At 49.8% G+C, this 18036-nt stretch overlaps 1 non-coding gene across 1 annotated transcript; it reads right to left on the minus strand.

Moving 5' to 3' along the window:
- Positions 1-15136: 15136 nt before the first annotated feature.
- Positions 15137-15326, minus strand: LOC117069981. The gene has a single exon (XR_004431747.1). It is a non-coding gene; the product is annotated as a U2 spliceosomal RNA (small nuclear RNA).
- Positions 15327-18036: the final 2710 nt, after the last annotated feature.

The following is an 18036-nucleotide window of genomic DNA, read 5'->3' on the forward strand; positions in this document are numbered from 1 at the left end:
GGGTCCTTTCCTTGTGACAGCTCAGGCTTCCTTTTTCACCTCCTAGTCAGCGAGAGTTGAGAATAAAAAGAGCAGGAGGCCGGGCACGGTGGCTCATGCCTGTAATCACAGCACTTTGGGAGGCTAAGGCGGGCCGATGACCTGAGGTCAGGAGCTCGAGACCAGCCTGACCAACATGGAGAAATCCCGTCTCTACTAAAAATACAAAATCAGCTGGGCATGGTGGCCCGCCTATAATCCCAGCTACTCAGGAGGCTGAGACAGGAGAATCACTTGAACCTGGGAGGCAGAGGTTGCGGTGAGCCGAGATCGTGCCATTGCACTCCAGCCTGGGCAACAGGAGTGAAACTCCGTCTCAAAAAAAAAAAAAAAAAGCAGGAATGGCGGTCACTCCTAGCCTGTGCTGTGGACCCAGTGGTTCCAGTGTGAAGGCAGTAGAGGCAGGTGGACTCCCTTCCTCCGTTCCCCACTCACATCTGATGGTGGCACCGCCTCCACCCCAGCCCCATCACACACACACACACACACACACACACACACACACACACACACGCCCTGCTCTTCAGTGACTTTCCAAATCCTTGATAGACCCAGATGCCTGGCCCCAGCATCCCGAAAACAAGTCCAGACAAGGAGACAAGAGCCTCTCTCCCCTAGGTCAGTTTCTGTGGGGGTGGCTGGTCCTGAGGCAGTCAGGCCCCTCCTGTTCCTTGGCCTCTGTCTCATTGACTCTCGCCTTCTGTCACCTTGTCCACTCCCTCCCTCACCTCTGCTGACCCCTCGGCAAATGCCTTCTGCCAGGCCTTTTGGAAGCAGCCTGGGGCTGGCCAGGGAAGCTGACCATTGCTGGGCCCCTGCTTAAAGCTCTGGCCCTTTCTAGAAGCCACCAAGGAGGCCCTCTGAGCTTCCATTTCTTGAGGCTTAGGGGCCAAGTATCGAGCAGACAGCATAATCTCCGCAAAGCCCATTTTGGTCTTTTGGTCAATCCGACACATCTGTCAGGAAAGCTTCTCCCATGGCCTGGAGCAGCCAGCGCTGTGGCCTCTGTGATGGGAAGGATTAAGATCACGGTCTCCACTTTCCAGTGGGGGAGGAGGCTCCCTGGACCTCAGCAGAGCTCAGCAGGCCCTCTGGAGGCCTGGCACAGGGTCTCTGCACCCTGACTCTTCTGCCTGGGGGAAAGCACTCTGAGTTCCTTCTCCCAGCCCCTCACTCAGGGCACCCTCAGCTCCAACTGCCTGTCCTGCATACAGCTCGGGGAGAGGGCGTTTCCTCAGCGGTTGACTCCTGTGTTTATACTGAAGGAGTTTTACACTGAAAGCCCTTCTTGATGCTACAGCCACACTCTAACCTTGCCAGTATAATAGCTGTATGATATGGCAGATCATTACATCTCTCTGAACTTCAGTTTTCTCACCTCCAATATGAGAGTGGTAATTGCTATAGTGGGCGCCATGGTGTCATGCTGTATTCCCCTTCCATACTGAAGGACGGTCCCCTCAGCTGCCACCCTTGCCTGTCAGCCTTCCTTGGATTTGCCTCTGCTGAAGAGTGCTACCCCACCTGAGATCATGTCCTTTTTCTGGGGCAGCTTGCATCCAGTGACTGGTCACCAGGGGTATGTGAAGGCCCAGCTGCCTCTCTCCAACTCAGGATGGTTCTGAAGGGCCATCCAGCTTCAGAGCCCCCTCCGGTCAGTCAAGGCCTTTTTTGAGACTGCAGCACAACCCCACTTCTCCCTTACCCAGTCCTGCACTTCTAGCACCTTCCCAGTGCACTCTCCAGTGAAGCTCCTGCACAGTACTTGCCATCTCCGAGTCTGCTTCCAGAACCACACCTGGGGACAATTCCTGCGCTACTTATCAACAGGGCTACCACCATGATAAAGGTATTTGGTAAAGTACAGTGCCATGAAAAATATAGCTGTGGCTATTTATCATTGTCAGCATCATCATTTTCATCATCTTCACAGCAGGGCCTACCCAGCTGGTGTGGGGGCTTATCATAGTTTGGCCAGGAAGTTCAACAAGTGAATGCCCAGTATTCTCATTGTACCCTAAGGACATTCTGCTTTTTATCTTCTGATTAGAATGACCTTCCCAAATTGGCCAGATTTGCCCCTTGGGAAGCCTAACGTGATCTCAAGGATCTAGGGGTTCAAACTGCTGCAGTTTTGTTACCCACATCTCATTCTCTGCTCCAAGAAAGAATTTGTGAGCTACCACCCATTGGATTGTCTCTGCTACACTCTCCAAATGCATTCTTTGTTGGCTTCCTACTCTTATTTAAAGTGTATACTTTCCTCTCATAAACCAAAACATACATCCTTTCCAGGGGGCAGACAGAAAGGTCTCAAGTGAGGCCTGAGAGCAGCATCTCCTCCTCTTTGATCCAAGACTTCCTTCATTCTGGGCCTTGTTTACAGGTCCCCCAAATAAGGAAAGCCTAAGATCTCTCCCTCCTAGGCGATAGTGAGGAGCATGGGCAGTGATCCCCAACTACTGTTACCCTTCTGGTATGCCTACACTGTCTCACTGCTGGACCCACAGGCTTGTCAGCAGTTTGGAATGGGGTGGCAGGTAGGGGCACTGCCAGATGAATCAGATCTCCAACACAGTCCCTATTCCTGGGCCCTGACCCAGAAGTGTACTCTCAGGAGGGCAATGCCCTATGTCTTTTCCTCTTTTCAGAAGTGTTCCCTTCAAGGCTGCAGAGACTGAGCTGGGAGCTAGGGACATGGGGGATGGCAATTTATCCACCCACCCCCTATCCTTGCCTGACGTCACAGCCCTCACTTTCTGACTCTAATTGGTTGCCTTGGAAACAAGTTCCTTAAAGTACAAGATGACTTGAGCTGGTGGGAGGGAGAGCCACAGGAACCAGCCCTGCCATCAAGAGCTTCAGATTCTTTGTCATTCATTCAGCAAGTACTTGTAAGCCTTTGCTATGTTGTAGACCCTATGCCAGACTCCAGGGATACATCCAGGAGTTGGGAGAGCCCTGTTCTTACAGAGCTCACAATTAACATCTTATACCACCTTCTTCTACACTCACATGTTCATCCTGTGACTAAGTATCTCTGAATTTTCTTCTTTCATTCTGGGTCTCCAAATGTTGGGAGCTCACTGGTTTGGAAGTGGGGTGCAACTTGCATGTTATCCCTTCTACTCATGGGCTTTCCAAGGGTTGAGAACCTTGATCCTGTTAATGCACATCCTTTCTTGGCACTAAACCCCAAGATTTGGGGCTCTTCAAGTTCCCTTGTCACCCCATTGGTTTATTTTTTTCTTTTTTCTTTTTTTTTTTTTTGAGACAGGGTCTTCTCACTCTGCTGCCCAGACTGGAGTACAGTGGCACAATCTCGGCTCACCGCAACCTGCACCTCCCAAGCTCAAGCGATTCTCCTGCCTCAGCCTCCTGAATAGCTGGGATTACAGGTGCGCACCACTACCTCCTGGCTAATTTTTGTATTTTTAGTGGAGACGGGGTTTCACCATCTTGGTCAGGCTGGTCTCAAACTCCTGACCTCAAATGATCCACCCACTTTCGCCTCCCAAAGTGCTGGGATTACAGGCATGAGCCACTGCGCCCAGCTCCTATTGGTTTCTAAATCCAAATTACAGGAAACAGCTCCCAGTGACAGCCTTCCAAGGATGCTGGATTCTTTCCTTCCCTTTCAAAGCCAAGGAGCAGAAGAATGGTTGGAACTTGAGAACGAGAGAAGAAAGGTGTCCCTGCTGTGTGTCCACTGAAGTTTATGCATGGGCCGGAAACACAGCCATGCTTCCAAGCATCTGTGTCCTGCCATCACATGTGCACTTTGTTGGCTAGCACCGGTATCTGTGACTTCTCTCAAATTGGCCAGTGCAGGGGTGTGAACGTGTGTGCGATTCGACTTATGAGCATGAGTGAGCATGTGTTCAGGGGAAGGGGAATTTAGGGGGATGTCTCTATGTATGTTTTTTTCCAAATGCTTGGCTTTTTTCAAAATGGCTTAGAGCGCTACTGTCACTTATGGGGTTTAAAATGTCAGAACAGGGCCCACGGGGAGGCAGGGGAGATTAAACTGCAAACAGTGAAGGTTGTAGATGACGTTTCTGATAGGCTGACAGGCGGACTCAAAGGATGCTGCACTTTAACAATCATTTAAACACACACACACACACCATCTTTCCATATTTTAATGGCATATTCTGAAGGCTAAAAACATAAAAGACTATGACTAGAAAGCCACAGTTCTGCTTTCAAAATCCAACCAGCAGCTCTCTGTGTGAGGTGTGTCTGTACTCACTCAAGTGTGTCTACCTGTGCAAAATGAACACATGTGCTTATTTGTCCTTCTGTCTGTATGAGTTAATTCCACCTTACTTTCACATAGTACCCTACATAATTAGCAAAATACATCACATCCAAGTCTACCTCAGCATCAGAATAATTTGTTTAAGGTAGGTATGGTGGACATTACTATGCCCACTTTACAGAAATGAGTAAGAGAGGCTCAAAGACGTCTGATGGGTTGCCCAAGACTACTCAGCTAGGAAGTGACAAAGCTGGAGTGTAGAACTGGGGTCTTTTTATACTTATTCAGAGCTTTTTTCTCCAGGCTGCTGTTCTCAGCGCTGGCTACACATTAGAATCAGCTGGGGAACTTTTAAAAACCATCAGTGCCTGGGCTCCACTCCCAGAGATTCTGATCCAATTATTCTGGAGGTGGCACTTTTGGTATATTTGTAACACTCCTCTCTCCTTAATTCTAACAGACAGGCTGGTTGAGAACCACTGCTCCGGGGCCTGGAGGCCACACTCACATCACCTCTACTGTGAATGTGGATTCCAGTCTCTTTCCTCCTCAAAGTCTCCCTGCATCACTTCTCAGGAGACTTAACTTCCCAGGAGGATCAGATCCTTTTCCCTCTGCACCTGCCTCCCAACTCCCCACCCTCCTAGACTCTGGAGACTTCAAAGGGTGCTTGCTCACTCAGGCTGATGAATGCAGGCTCACTTGTGGCCACCTCCTAAGGGTGGACTTTGTTGTCTCTCCAAGAGCAAGGGAGGAGAACCAGCTCCACTTAGCCCAGTCACCAGGAGAAGGCCAGGGAGGTGAAGAAAGCTGCCTTAGGGACCTAGACTGAGAGGAAGGAAGGAAGGAAGGAAGGAAGGAAGGAAGGAAGGAAGGAAGGGAGGAGGAAGGGAGGGAGGGAGGGAGGAGAGGAGAGGAGAGGAGAAAGAGAAGAAAGAAAGAAAGAAAGAAAGAAAGAAAGAAAGAAAGAAGAAGAAAGAAAGAAAGAAGAAGAAAGAAAGGAAGGAAGGAAGGAAGGAAGCAGGGGAGGGAGGAGAGGAGAGGAGAGGAGAAAGGAGAAGAGAGCTGGGCCATTGGAAGGCTACACTGACCACCTAACTGCTAAAACTCACGAACAGTGTGCATGTCACTTGGCCCTCTGCAAGAGAGGTGGTGTAGCACACATTTGGTAGTGGCCTGCCTGGGCTGGAAGCCTGGTTTCTGCTTACTAGTAGTATGAGTTAGGGCAAGTACTTAGCATCCCTGTGCCTCAGTTTTATTATGTTCAAAATGGCAACGATAATAACACCTGCCTCAAGGTCTCAGGAAGACTCAGTGAATTCACGTAAAGCCAGGATAAGTACTGGGTAGGTGTTAACTACTACTATTCTCCACCATTTGATGCTTTTGAAGTCTCTCTTCTTGAAACTTTGTCCTCTCTTTACTCCACAAAACCCCTCTTTCCTGTTTTTCTTCCTATCTTCCTGAACATTTCTTCTCAGTTTTCTTTGCTAGCCTAGGTCCTCTGCTCTCCTTCCAAGTTTTTTTCTTTTCTTTTTGTTTTGAGGCAGGGTCTTGCTCTGTTGCCCAGGCTGGAATGCAGTGGTGAGATCTTGGCTCACTGCAACTTCTGCCTCCCAGGTTCAAGCGATTCTCACACCTCAGCCTCCCCAGTAGCTGGAACTACAGGCATGCGGCACCACGCCTGGCTAAGTTTTTTCTTTCTTTCTGTCTTTCTTTCTTTTTTTTTTTTTTTTTGTATTTTTGGTAGAGATGGGGTTTCACCATGTTGCCCAGGCTGGTCTCAAACTCCTGGGTTCAAGTGATCTGCCCTCCTTGGCTTCCCAAAGTGTTGGGATTATAGGCATGAGCCACCGTGCCCTGCTTCCCTGCAAGTCTTTGATTCTCAACCCCAGTGCCATGTTAGAATCACCTGAAGGGCTTATTTATTTAGACGGAGTCTTGCTCTGTCACCTAGGCTGGAGTACAGTGGTGTGATCTGGCTAACTGCAAGCTCCGCCTCCCGGGCTCACACCATCCTCCTGCCTCAGGCGCCTGTCACCACGCCCAGCTATTTTTTTTTTTTTGTATTTTTAGTAGAGACGGGTTTCACTGTGTTAGCCAGGATGGTCTCAATCTCCTGACCTTGTGATCCGCCAGCCTCAGCCTCCCAAAGCGCTGGGATTACAGGCATGAGGACTTTTACAGCTCACTCCCAGAGATTCAGATTTAGTTGGCCCGGGGAGGGGCCCAGACACCAGTGTTTTTCTTTTTACTTTTTTTTTTTTTTTTTTTTGAGACAGAGTCTAGCTCTGTCCCCCAGGCTGAGAGTGCAGTGGCGTCATCTCGGCTCACTGCAAGCTCTGCCTCCCGGGTTCACGCCATTCTTCCGCCTCCGCCTCCTGAGTAGCTGGGACTATAGGCGCCCGCCACCACACCCAGCTAATTTTTTGGTATTTTTAGTAGATACGGGGTTTCACCCTATTAGCCAAGATGGTCTCGATCTCCTGACCTCGTGATCCACCCACCTCAGCCTCCCAAAGTGCTGGGATTGCACTGTCCCCAGCCAACACTGGTGTTTTTCAAGCTCCCCATTTCATCCAAATGTGCTACCAAGGTTGAGAATCACTCCTTTAAATGTGGACATTCCCTAAGACCTCTACTCTTAAGCCTCTTCAAACTTGTCTTTCCCAAGTAAACAACCTCCTTTCCACAGCCTTAATTACCATCTATCTGCTAGTAACCCTCAAATCCACATACCCTGACTAAACTTTTTTTTTTTTTTTTTGAGACAGAGTTTCACTCTGTCACCCAGGCTGGAGTGCAGTGGCGGGATCTCCACTCACTGCAACCTCTGCCTCCCAGATTCAAGCAATTCTCCTGCCTCAGCTTCCCCACTAGCTGGAACTACAGGCACGCACCACCATACTCGGCTAATTTTTTTTTGCATTTTTAATAGAGACAGAGTTTCACTATGTTGGCCAGGCTAGTCTCGAGCTCCTGACTTCAAGTGATCCACTCGCCTTGGTCTCCCAAAGTGTTGGGATTACAGTCATGAGCCACTGCACCCAGCCCAAAACCCTTTTGAATGCCACACATGTATTTCCAACTCCCTACCAGACTCCAGGTGTATGGAGATAAAGTTCTTCAATTCTCTTAATCTCCTGGATATCTTTATTGAGATATACCCCAGACTCTCAAAGTACGTGTCTCAATCAGATCTTAGTATTTCTGCACTCTCCCCAAATCTATTCCACCACTTCTATTCTCCATCTCTGTCATCATCCCACCGTTCGTCCAAGGCAAGAACCTGGTGGCCATCCAGGAGTCTTCTCCTCAGTCAGCTCCCACATCCAATCAAGCACAAAATCCTGTCCATTCTTTCAGAGGCCCTATCTAGTCTGTCACTCCTCGGTGTTCCCACCACCATTGCCATAACTCGGGTCCTCCATGTCTCTTGCCTGCACAGTTGTAAGAACCGTCTCCCTTGGCTGGGTGTGGTGACTTATACCTGTAATCCCAACACTTTGGGAGGCTGAGGCGGGTGGATCACCTGAAGTCAGAAGTTTGAGACCAGTCTGATCAACACGGTGAAACCCTGTCTCTACTAAAAATACAAAAATTAGCCAGACATGGTGGTGCATGCCTGTAATCCCAGGTACTCAGGAGGCTGAGGTAGGAGAATCGCTTGAACCTAGAAAGCAGAGGTTGCAGTGAGCCAAGATCGTGTCATTGCACTCCAGTCTGGGTCACAGAGCAAGACTCCACATCAAAAAAAAAAAAAAAGAAAAGGTCAGGCACAGTAGCTTACATCTGTAATACCAGCACTTTGGGAGGCTGAGGCAGGTGGATCGTCTGAGTTCAGGAGTTCAAGACCAGCCTGGCTAACGTGGTGAAACCCTGTTTCTACCAAAAATACAAAAAGTTAGCCAGGCCTGGTGGTGGACGCCTGTAATTCCAGCTACTCAGGAGGCTGAGAGAGGAGAATATCTTGAATCCAGGAGGCGGAAGTTGCAGTGAGCTGAAATCCTACCATTGCACTCCAGCCTGGGGAAAAAAAAACCAAAAAAAAACCTCCTCCCTGGTCTCCTGGTCTCCAACGTTTCCGGTTGCACCCTTCCCCCATTCTCTGTATCATCCTCAGAGCTATTTTTCTGAAATGCAGATCACTCCATGTGAAAGCCCTTCAGTGGCCCCCAGCTCACAGGGTGACAGCCTAACTCCTTGGCACAGCCCTTTACTCTCTTTCTCCTTTTGCTGGCCTCTCTCCCAATGTACCCTCCCTACGCCCTCCTCTGTACTTCAGTGGAGTTCTCCAGATGTGCCAGGCTGTTCCACACCTCAAGGCTTTTGAACATGCTATTCCCCCTGCTTGAATGCCTTTCCTTCTCTTTGCCCATCCCATTTTGCCCATATTTATGTTAACTGGGGCACCATCTCCTCTATGAAGTGTCACCTGGCTCTTCAGACTGAACTGACCACTCTTTTTCTGCCCTGCTGCACCCTGCGGTTACCTCTATAAGTGTCTCTCACTCTGCTTCACTTCTATGTTCTCAGGCCTGTCCCCCAATATTGGGCAATGATCACCTGGAAGGCATGGACCCTGTCTGTGAGCAGTGGAGTTAGGCGTAGGGAGGAGACCAGACTCCGCATTCTGTCATGAGTTTACAGCCGATTCAGTTCCCTTAGCTACAGCACTTGGTTAATAATGTGTTGGTTGGCTGGGTACGGTGGCTTATGCCTGTAATCCCTGCATTTTTGGGGGCCCAGGTGGGTGGATCACCTGAGGTCAGAAGTTTGAGACCAGCCCGGCCAACATGGCGAAACATGGTCTCTACTAAAGATACAAAAATTAGCTGGACATAGTGGCACAAACCTGTAGTCCCAGCTACTCGGGAAGCTGAAGCAGGAGAATCACTTGAACCTGGGAGGCGGAGGTTGCAGTGAGCCGAGATCGTACCACTGTACTCCAGGCTGGGTGACAGAGCGATAATCCATCTAAAAAAAAAAAAAAAAGTTGGCTTATGGCTCCGGATTTTGAAGGGTAGCTTCTTTCCTCCTGGAGCCAGGGGAGAGAGGCTAAGTATTAGGGAAGAGACCCAAACCTGCCACTAGCCAGACATGCTACCCCTAGCTTCCTCCCTGAGTCCGCCTCAGTGATACTGGCTCTCTAGGCTCCAGAGCTGCAAGCTCTCACTGCCACACTCCTGAGGCCCCCTCCTGGCCCAGCTGAAGTGAGTAGAATCTTCTTTCCCCTCTTTCACATGAAATCAGCTTGGAATGGCTCCAAAGGAGCCTTTAGAGAGAAACCAAGAGAAACTAAAAGTAAGTAAGCAAACTGACTCCCAAACACTTAGAGCTACAGAGATGGACAGAATGAGGATGTCTGATTCTAATTTGTCTCCCCTGCCTAAGAGAGCACATTCAAGGGTCACCTTCTCTCCTCATCCAGGAAAGGGGCTGGGCAGGAGTCCTAGCTCCAACCTCAGAAAGGAGGGCAACTGAAAAGGTTGCAGTTCTTACAGCCAGGGAAATTGAAGCAAGTCCTCATTCTCCACAGGAGGGAAAAGACAAGGCCATTAGTGGACACTTGCCTTAGAAAATGCCAGGGGCCCAGACTATAACCCACAGAGAGAGTGTGGTCTCCAGGACAGCCAGGACAGTGTTGGCCTTACTCATGGCTGGATCCATAGTGACTGACCCTTAATTGGGAATATTCGAGAGCTCTTGTCACATATCAACACTGTGCCAAGCATTAGATATGCCTGAGTAACCCTCACAACAACCCTATGAAGGAGGGACTATTATTATTCCTGTTACAGATGAGGAAACTGAATCTCAGAGAGGCTATGACTTTTCCAAGACCACAAAGCTAATAAGCACTAAGCCAGGATTCAAACTCAGATCATCTGTCTCCAAACCCCAGGCTCCTAACCTCCATGGTGCCCTGTGTCACAGACATAGCACATGATTATTCAATAATTGCTGATAGTAATAATTGCTAACAGTTATTGAACATTTAACAATGTGCTGAGCACTGTGACATACATTTTGTTCAGTAGGTATATTATTATGCCCGTTTTATAGAAGAGGACACTGAGGCTTAGAGAAGTTAAGAGCACTGTCCACGATCCCGATGCTAGTTTAAAAGAACTGGCATACAAACTCAGGGGGCATAGATACATGAATGACCAGAGGCACAGAAAATTCCCCCGCCAGCACCACTACCAACCTGGAGAATGTCCATGAACGAAAGAGAAGCCCTTTCCAGGAGCTCCAACAAAGTGGCTGACACCTTGATCAAGGATCTGCGGGCCTTTATCACATGTCCTGGCAAAGGCAGTTCCAGTATGGACTGCCATCAGGCTCAGGACCGAGCCGTACTCAGAAGTGTCCCTAGGACGCTGGGACAGTTTCCTCTCTTTTCTGCAGGCGTCTCCAGAGCACCCTCTCACCAGCTGTATCTACTCACAATCTTCTGGCATTTGGAATCTGGTTGAATTTGGGTCCCTCAATACCCAGAAAAATCAGAGCCTCCAGGACCCGCCCCTAAGCAGGAATTTTTCAGATCTCCCTTCTGGGTCCTTTGGTCCCTAAGCCTCTGGCTTTGGCATTCTTGGTGGGAATCCTAGCAGACAGCCCTCCTGGTACCTAAGGAAAGAGGGAGAGAGAAGGGAAGGAGCAGAGTCGCCTCCCTGCTCCTCACCCTCCCGGAAAGCCTAGCTGGCCACCCCACCCCCACTCCGCAGTTTCTCACCTTCAGGCAAAGGCAGATGATGGCAGAGCTGGGGAGCAGAACCTAACTGAGCCATGGGGCACAGCAAATCCCTGCCATTAGTATTTAGGGAATGTGAGTCCCAGAGGATGAGGGGGAGAAAGACGTGGTGGGAGAGGAAGGCGGAGGTGCTCAGAGACTCAGAGATCACCAGGAAGGATTGCAGAGAGACAGAAGAGGAGGGTGTGAAGGAGGAAAAGAAACACTGAGGTGGGTGGGAGAGAGGCAGAGAAAGGGGGGAGGGAAGAGAGAGACAGAAAGAGCCAGTTGCTTTATTCATGGCTGTTGATATTATAGACTGAGTGAAAATCACATTATCGTAATGGGAAAGTTAGAGTTGCTGAGATGGTGCCCTGAAGCCTCTGCGCTGATTGGGGTGTGATTGCTATCTGTATTTATATGTAGAAAGCAAAGTTCACTGCCAGTTCAAGATGGTGGCGGCTGCTTTATGCAGCATAATTCTTCAGTAGGGAGACGCCCCGAGCAAGCTGAGCACACCGGGCCGGGAGTGGGAACGGGAGCCGGATCGGGAGCCAGCGATAGAGCAGGCGATGGAGCCTGGGGTGGAGCCGAGCGGGGCTCAGCTGCGGAGGACGGAGGAACCAGAGAGGGAGCCGGGGCAGCGCCTAGGGCCCGAGCCCAGCCTGAGGCCTGACGCGGGTGGGGCAGCGGGGGGCTGGAGAGCTTGGGGATTTAGGGGTCAGAAAGAGCCCCTCCTACCATCTGCCTCCTCTCAGGCCCGCCCAGAGTTAGAGTCCCCGGAAGGGAAAATAGGAGAAGCTGGTGCCCCAAAGGCAGGGCTGGGCTAGACCTTTCTAAACCTTGACCGGATTGACTCCACCCTCACCCGCACAGTCTAATTCAGTGCTAAATCATACAATGAATACCAGGAAGGTTTCATTTCTTCCCATGCCGACAGCTTGAAGCTTTTTTTTTTTTTTTTTGAGATGGAGTTTCACTCTTTGCCCAGGCTGTAATGCAATAGATCTCATCTCACAGCAACCTCCGCCTCCCGGGTTCAAGTGATTCTCCTGCCTCAGCCTCCTGAGTAGCTGAGATTAAAGGCGTGCGCCACCACATCCGGCTAATTTTGTATTTTTAGTAGAGATGGGGTTTCACCATGTTGGCCAGGCTGGTCTCGAACTACTGACCTCAAGTGATCCGCCCACCTAGGCCTCCCAAAGTGTTGGGATTACAGGCGTGAGCCACCGCACCCGGCCAAATGTCTGTGCTGGTGCACCACTTGTGGTTGAGCAGCCTATTGCTGGGATGAAAAATCCCTTTTGATTGGTAAATGGGTGTGATCTCTGACGTCCTCAGCACAAAGCCTGGGAGGCTGGACAGGGTAGCCCAGACTCCAAGCCCTGCCTCTTCCTAGCCACACTCAGGAAGGGAGAAAAGGGCTCTCAGCACAGCCAGCACAATCTGATTGAGCTCAGACCATCCCTTACTTGAGGCCTGTACCTCTCAGGACTTTCTTAGGAAACGGGGGCAGAGCTGGGCCAGGCTGTCACCCCACTTCCCATCAAGAAGTGCCAGATAAAATGCAGGACACCTGATTAAATTTGAATTTCAGGCAGACAACAAATTTTTAGAGTAAGTATATCCCACACACTATTTGGGATGTACTTATACTTATTTGTTGTCTGTCTGAAATTCAAATTTAATTAGGCATCCTGTATTTTTATTTACTAAATCTGGTAACCCTACCCTACCCCCTACCTTGCTCACTGACCTCAGGTTTTGTATTGATTGAGGAAGGCAGTGCCCTTGAGTGGAAACAGCCAGATTCCCCAGTTAATAGCTATGTGGTCTTGGACTGGTTTTTAACCTCTTAGATTCTCAATCTCCTTATCTGAGCAATAGGAGATGATACCACCTACCTCACCGGATGGTTATAAACATTTAATGAAATAAAGTAAGTAAAAGGTTCAGTTCACTGTCTGACACAAAATAAATAACCAAACAAAACTAAAAAAAAAAAAAAAACCTCGGCCGGGCGCGGTGGCTCAAGCCTGTAATCCCAGCACTTTGGGAGGCCGAGACGGGCGGATCACGAGGTCAGGAGATCGAGACCATCCTGGCTAACATGGTGAAACCCCGTCTCTACTAAAATACAAAAAAAAACTAGCCGGGCGAGGTGGCAGGCGCCTGTAGTCCCAGCTACTAGGGAGGCTGAGGCAGGAGAATGGCGTAAACCCAGGAGGCGGAGCTTGCAGTGAGCTGAGATCCGGCCACTGCACTCCAGTCCGGGCGACAGAGCGAGACTCCTCCTCCTCAAAAAAAAAAAAAAAAAAACCTCAAAATATGACACTCAGTAAACAGCAGCTATAAAAGATCAGCTCCCTTACAAAGGTTACCCTTTCTTACATTCCCATCACCATCCTAAGCTTCTTAGAAGTCAAGTAGGGCCGGGCGCGGTGGCTCAAGCCTGTAATCCCAGCACTTTGGGAGGCCGAGACGGGCGGATCACGAGGTCAGGAGATCGAGACCATCCTGGCTAATACGGTGAAACCCTGTCTCTACTTAAAAATACAAAAAAACTAGCCGGGCGACAAGGCGGGCGCCTGTAGTCCCAGCTACTCGGGAGGCTGAGGCAGAAGAATGGCGTAAACCCGGGAGGCGGAGCTTGCAGTGAGCTGAGATCCGGCCACTGCACTCCAGCCTCGGTGGCAGAGCAAGACTCTGTCTCAAAAAAAAAAAAAAAAAAAAGAAGTCAAGTAAAAGGCTTATATCAAGATTCGTGTCTTAGAAGCTGCTGCCTATGTGGGGGCATCCCAGGGATAGATATGATCTTAGTATGGGTCCCCTGTGGTAGAGCCTGACCCTATAAGCTCCACTGAGAGTTCTGGAAAGCTGATTGCAAAGATGAAGCAGGCACTAAGAGCCAGCCCTGTCCCCAGCCTCAAACCAAGCCCCACATGTTTCCAGCTACTCTTCCAAGCTTCCAAAACAAAATAGAATCGATCCTCCTTTTGGCCTCCAAACTTCCCTTTCTCCCAGGGAGATGGCGGGTGGGGCAGGGTGGTGATATGATGATGCTGGGCAGGAAGGAGGGCTCTGCCTACCTGAGAGGCTACACAATGGACTGAGCAAGGAGTCTACCCAAGGGCCATCCCAACAGCATGTCAGGCCAAATCCTTTTCCATCCTCTGGCAGGGGCCCATGTCCAGGACACACCAGTTGGAAACAAGTGTGTCCCTCAGGGTCTCTGGGCTTGTTCTCGTTCTAGCTCTAATATCTCAGCCTCAGGTCAAACCCACTTGATGAAGGAAGAGGCCGTGTGCAAAACAGGGGTTTTAGAGTCCCACGGAGGCAGCCTGGAGGCTAGTATCACTGTATGATCTTGGACATCTCTCTCGTGGAAGGTTGGGACTTGTTTACTTCCCTTGTACAGATGTTTTTGACTCAGAAGAAAAAAAGGTGGATTTCAGTACCCTTCAGTCCCAGAGAAGCTGGTGGCTGGACCCCAGCCATTATCTCTGAGGGAAGTTAGTGATTCAGAAGCCAACTGATGGACAATAGAGGCCTGTCTCCTTTTCTTCAAGAGATCACAGAGTCAAGACTTGAGTGCTAGGCAGATTATAAAAGTGACACAAGTAGTGAAATGCAGTAGAGTGGCAGGGTCTGTGGCTGCACCTGAGAAGCACGTTTTCCTAAAGGTATTCAATTTCATGTTTGTTTTAAACACTGTGCTCATCAAACCAAATACTCAAGTGCTCTTTGGGCAACCCCCTAGTTTCTTGTTCTTCACACAGGTATCCTCAGCCACATGTCACCAAGTACTGTCACAGAGTAGAGAGATAACACACGTGCAGATACACTGACCCATAAGGATGTGCAGAGCCATCTGCAAGTATACCAATACCATGCCCCAAAGGAGTAGAAAGTCTGTAAAGAAAGCACAAGGACACTCACAAGGGAGTGGCCCATCTCCAGGCAGCCTGCCTTCCTGTCTACCTCCTGCCAGCCTCCCACCTCTTGCCTCCTCTTCCTTGTTTGCTCACTGGCACCATGTCTGCTACTCACACTGTCTCATCCCCTCACCCCTCTCTCTGGGAGTGGAACCCTCTCTTGCCCCCTGGTGATGCACCATTCCTGGAGGTCCTGCAATACCAGGTTGATGCATAGGAGTGGATGGAGAAAGCTCCTTTTCTATCCCCCTGCTCCAAAAACCCATTTAATTTATTGTCCTCAGATAGAGGATATATCAGATGTTAAACTGGTAAAAACATACTACAATTGATCTTAGCCATAAGACCGAGAGGTGATAGGAGTGGAACTCTATAGAACCCAAAGGGTGTGAGTGGAAATGGTGGGGGTGGGGTGCTCTGAACAGCTGACCCCTATAGTAGCACCATCACACATGCATCTGGGGACCCCAGGACATACCCTCCTGTTTTTTTGTTCCTCACAACAAGCCTTTACTGGAGCTTCTGGGGAAAATTGATTCCCTTTTCCCCTCTTTAGGGCACACCTTTCACTCTGCAGCCCCGGAGTAGAACTTAGCTCCTCTACTCAGTCATCAGCTAAAAATTCAGGAATTCCACAAAAGCTCCTAAAATCTCAGGGTCCTAGAAAAAGTCACTGAAAGTTCATCTCTGCCATTCTCCTACCTCCAGGCAAGGGTGATCCTCTTCATGGAGACAAGTGGCACAGAGAATCTACACACTCACTTGGCCCTACTCAGCCTTGATATCAGGAAGTGGAACTCTAGCCCCAGTGATTTAGTCCATGTTTGTTAGTAACTCTACCAGGATATGTGAAGTTCCTCTCCAGCGGAATACCTAGGCATCCCCAAGGCCTCCTGGGCTCCTCCCCGGGGGACATGCCATAAAGCAGAAGCCCCAGGTACTCAGGCCATTGACCCCAGAAGGATCCCAAGAGGGGATGTAGAGTCTGGGCTTTTCCATGCTCTTTCTGGTACATTTCCTCTTTGGCCATCAAGGCTAGAACCTAAGCAACCTCTTCCTAGGCTTAGTCATTTCAGCAAAACAGAAGTAGATCAATCAAATGCAATAAATAAAAGAAAAGAAATTAAAATGCAAGACTCAGGCCCGGGCGCGGTGGCTCAAGCCTGTAATCCCAGCACTTTGGGAGGCCGAGACGGGTGGATCACAAGGTCAGGAGATCGAGACTATCCTGGCGAACATGGTGAAACCCCGTCTCTACTAAAAAATACAAAAAACTAGCCAGGCGAGGTGGCGGGCGCCTGTAGTCCCGGCTACTCGGGAGGCTGAGGCAGGAGAATGGCATAAACCCGGGAGGCGGAGCTTGCAGTGAGCTGAGATCCGGCCACTGCACTCCAGCCTGGGTGCCAGAGCGAGACTCCGTCTCAAAAAATAAAAATAAAAATAAAAATAAAAAAATAATAAAATCCAAGACTCTTGCAAAGATCCTGATAACTGATTTCCGAATGATTCACTGGTGTTTTCTGTGCTCCTGTCCCTTTCCTTTCCATGATTATAAATAATGTCGATCATCACCAGTGTCTTTTTGAAGCTGGGATGTCACCACGTTAGAGAATGAGTACCCAATCACATGGGGGTGGGCCAGGAGGCAGTGGACAGCCCAACAAATATGGTTTTGTCATCTTACAGGTGAGGAGAAAGTCCAAGGACCTCTGTCTTGTCTTGGAGACATGAGTCTTTGAGGATGAAAGTGAGCTGTCTCCAAGGGCAGGAGGTTTGTCTGGCAGCTAATTTCTTCAGATTCCTCTGAGGTTCCTATTTTATGTCCCATTTGGGCTTTGTCAGTGCAGCTATGTTTGGGGACTGTATATGTGTCCCTGATTCCTAGAGTGACCCAGCAAAAGGAATTAGGGTTTGAGGGAGAATATTCTGCTGTGGTAGAGGAAAGAGAAGGCACCTGCCCTAGAACCACCCCCAACTCCCCTCACTGGCCAGAGAAGAGAGAAAAGAAAATAGCCCCTGCCCCTGGGACACAGAAAGGCTAATCTGCTCAAAAGCTGGAGGCTGGATAAAATGACCCCTGCCTGGTATGGATGTCAAAGGAATGTCTCTGAGGAAATGTCATTCCACTCCCCCAGAGGGCCCTGGAGGTGGTTGGTAATCCACCCGTGCTCCCCCTACTCAAGTACCCCCCACAACCCACTCCCCTGCAACACACACACGTGTGCACATACACACACACGCATACACATAAATCTTAATTGTGTCCAGGGCTTTTTACGGCGTTAATTAATCATATTTAGGGCTGTTTCCAGCTGTTGCTGAGGGAAGGAAGGTCCCACATGCCTGTGACTTATGATAAATCCAATCAGATGGAGGAATTCTTTGATTCTGAAGAAGCCGAGCATGGGAAAGACACTGCTAATCCCAGAGCCTCTCTGACCCCTGCCTGTCACCTCCCCATCGCTGCCTTTGGAAACTGATCCGAGCTGAGGAAGGGGACGGGAGTGGATGCAGAAGTGGGCATAGGGCTTTGCTGAGCTGAGCTGACTGCCTGGGGCCCTGCTTCAGATGAAAGGAGGGTTGATGGGAAGGAGGGATTAGGGCTTCAGTGCTGACCAGGAGCTTCTGCCCGTGTACTTAGACCATTTAGTGAGCTCGGGAGAGTCCCTGATTCCTGAATAGCTACTGGGCCCAAGAGCTATTACAGGAGGCTGGGCCTGGAATAGCAGACCAGTAGGAGGGCAGAACTGACCTAATTACAGCTCTGCACAGTCCTTGTGGTCTAACAGGGGGCCTTGCCCAAGCCTTTCTTCTTGCCTGTGCCTTCTCCCAAAGCCCCAGCGGCGACACTCTCTGCTCCCTCAGGCTCTCATGTGTGTCTCTCTGTATCTGGGCCTGCTTTATCTCGCTCCTCCTAGGGCCCTACAGCTGGATTTCTGACTCTTCTACTGATCTCTGAAATCCTGGGGCACCACCTCACACCTTCATGGAGAGAGATGAACCTTCAGACAGGGACGTCTTCAGGGGAGGGGTAGCCCGGCAGGTGTTAATGACTCCTTCTTTGGTTT

This window comes from Trachypithecus francoisi, unplaced genomic scaffold (genome assembly GCF_009764315.1).
Source record: "Trachypithecus francoisi isolate TF-2019V2 unplaced genomic scaffold, Tfra_2.0 Contig01579, whole genome shotgun sequence".
NCBI classification, from domain to species: Eukaryota; Metazoa; Chordata; class Mammalia; order Primates; family Cercopithecidae; genus Trachypithecus; species Trachypithecus francoisi.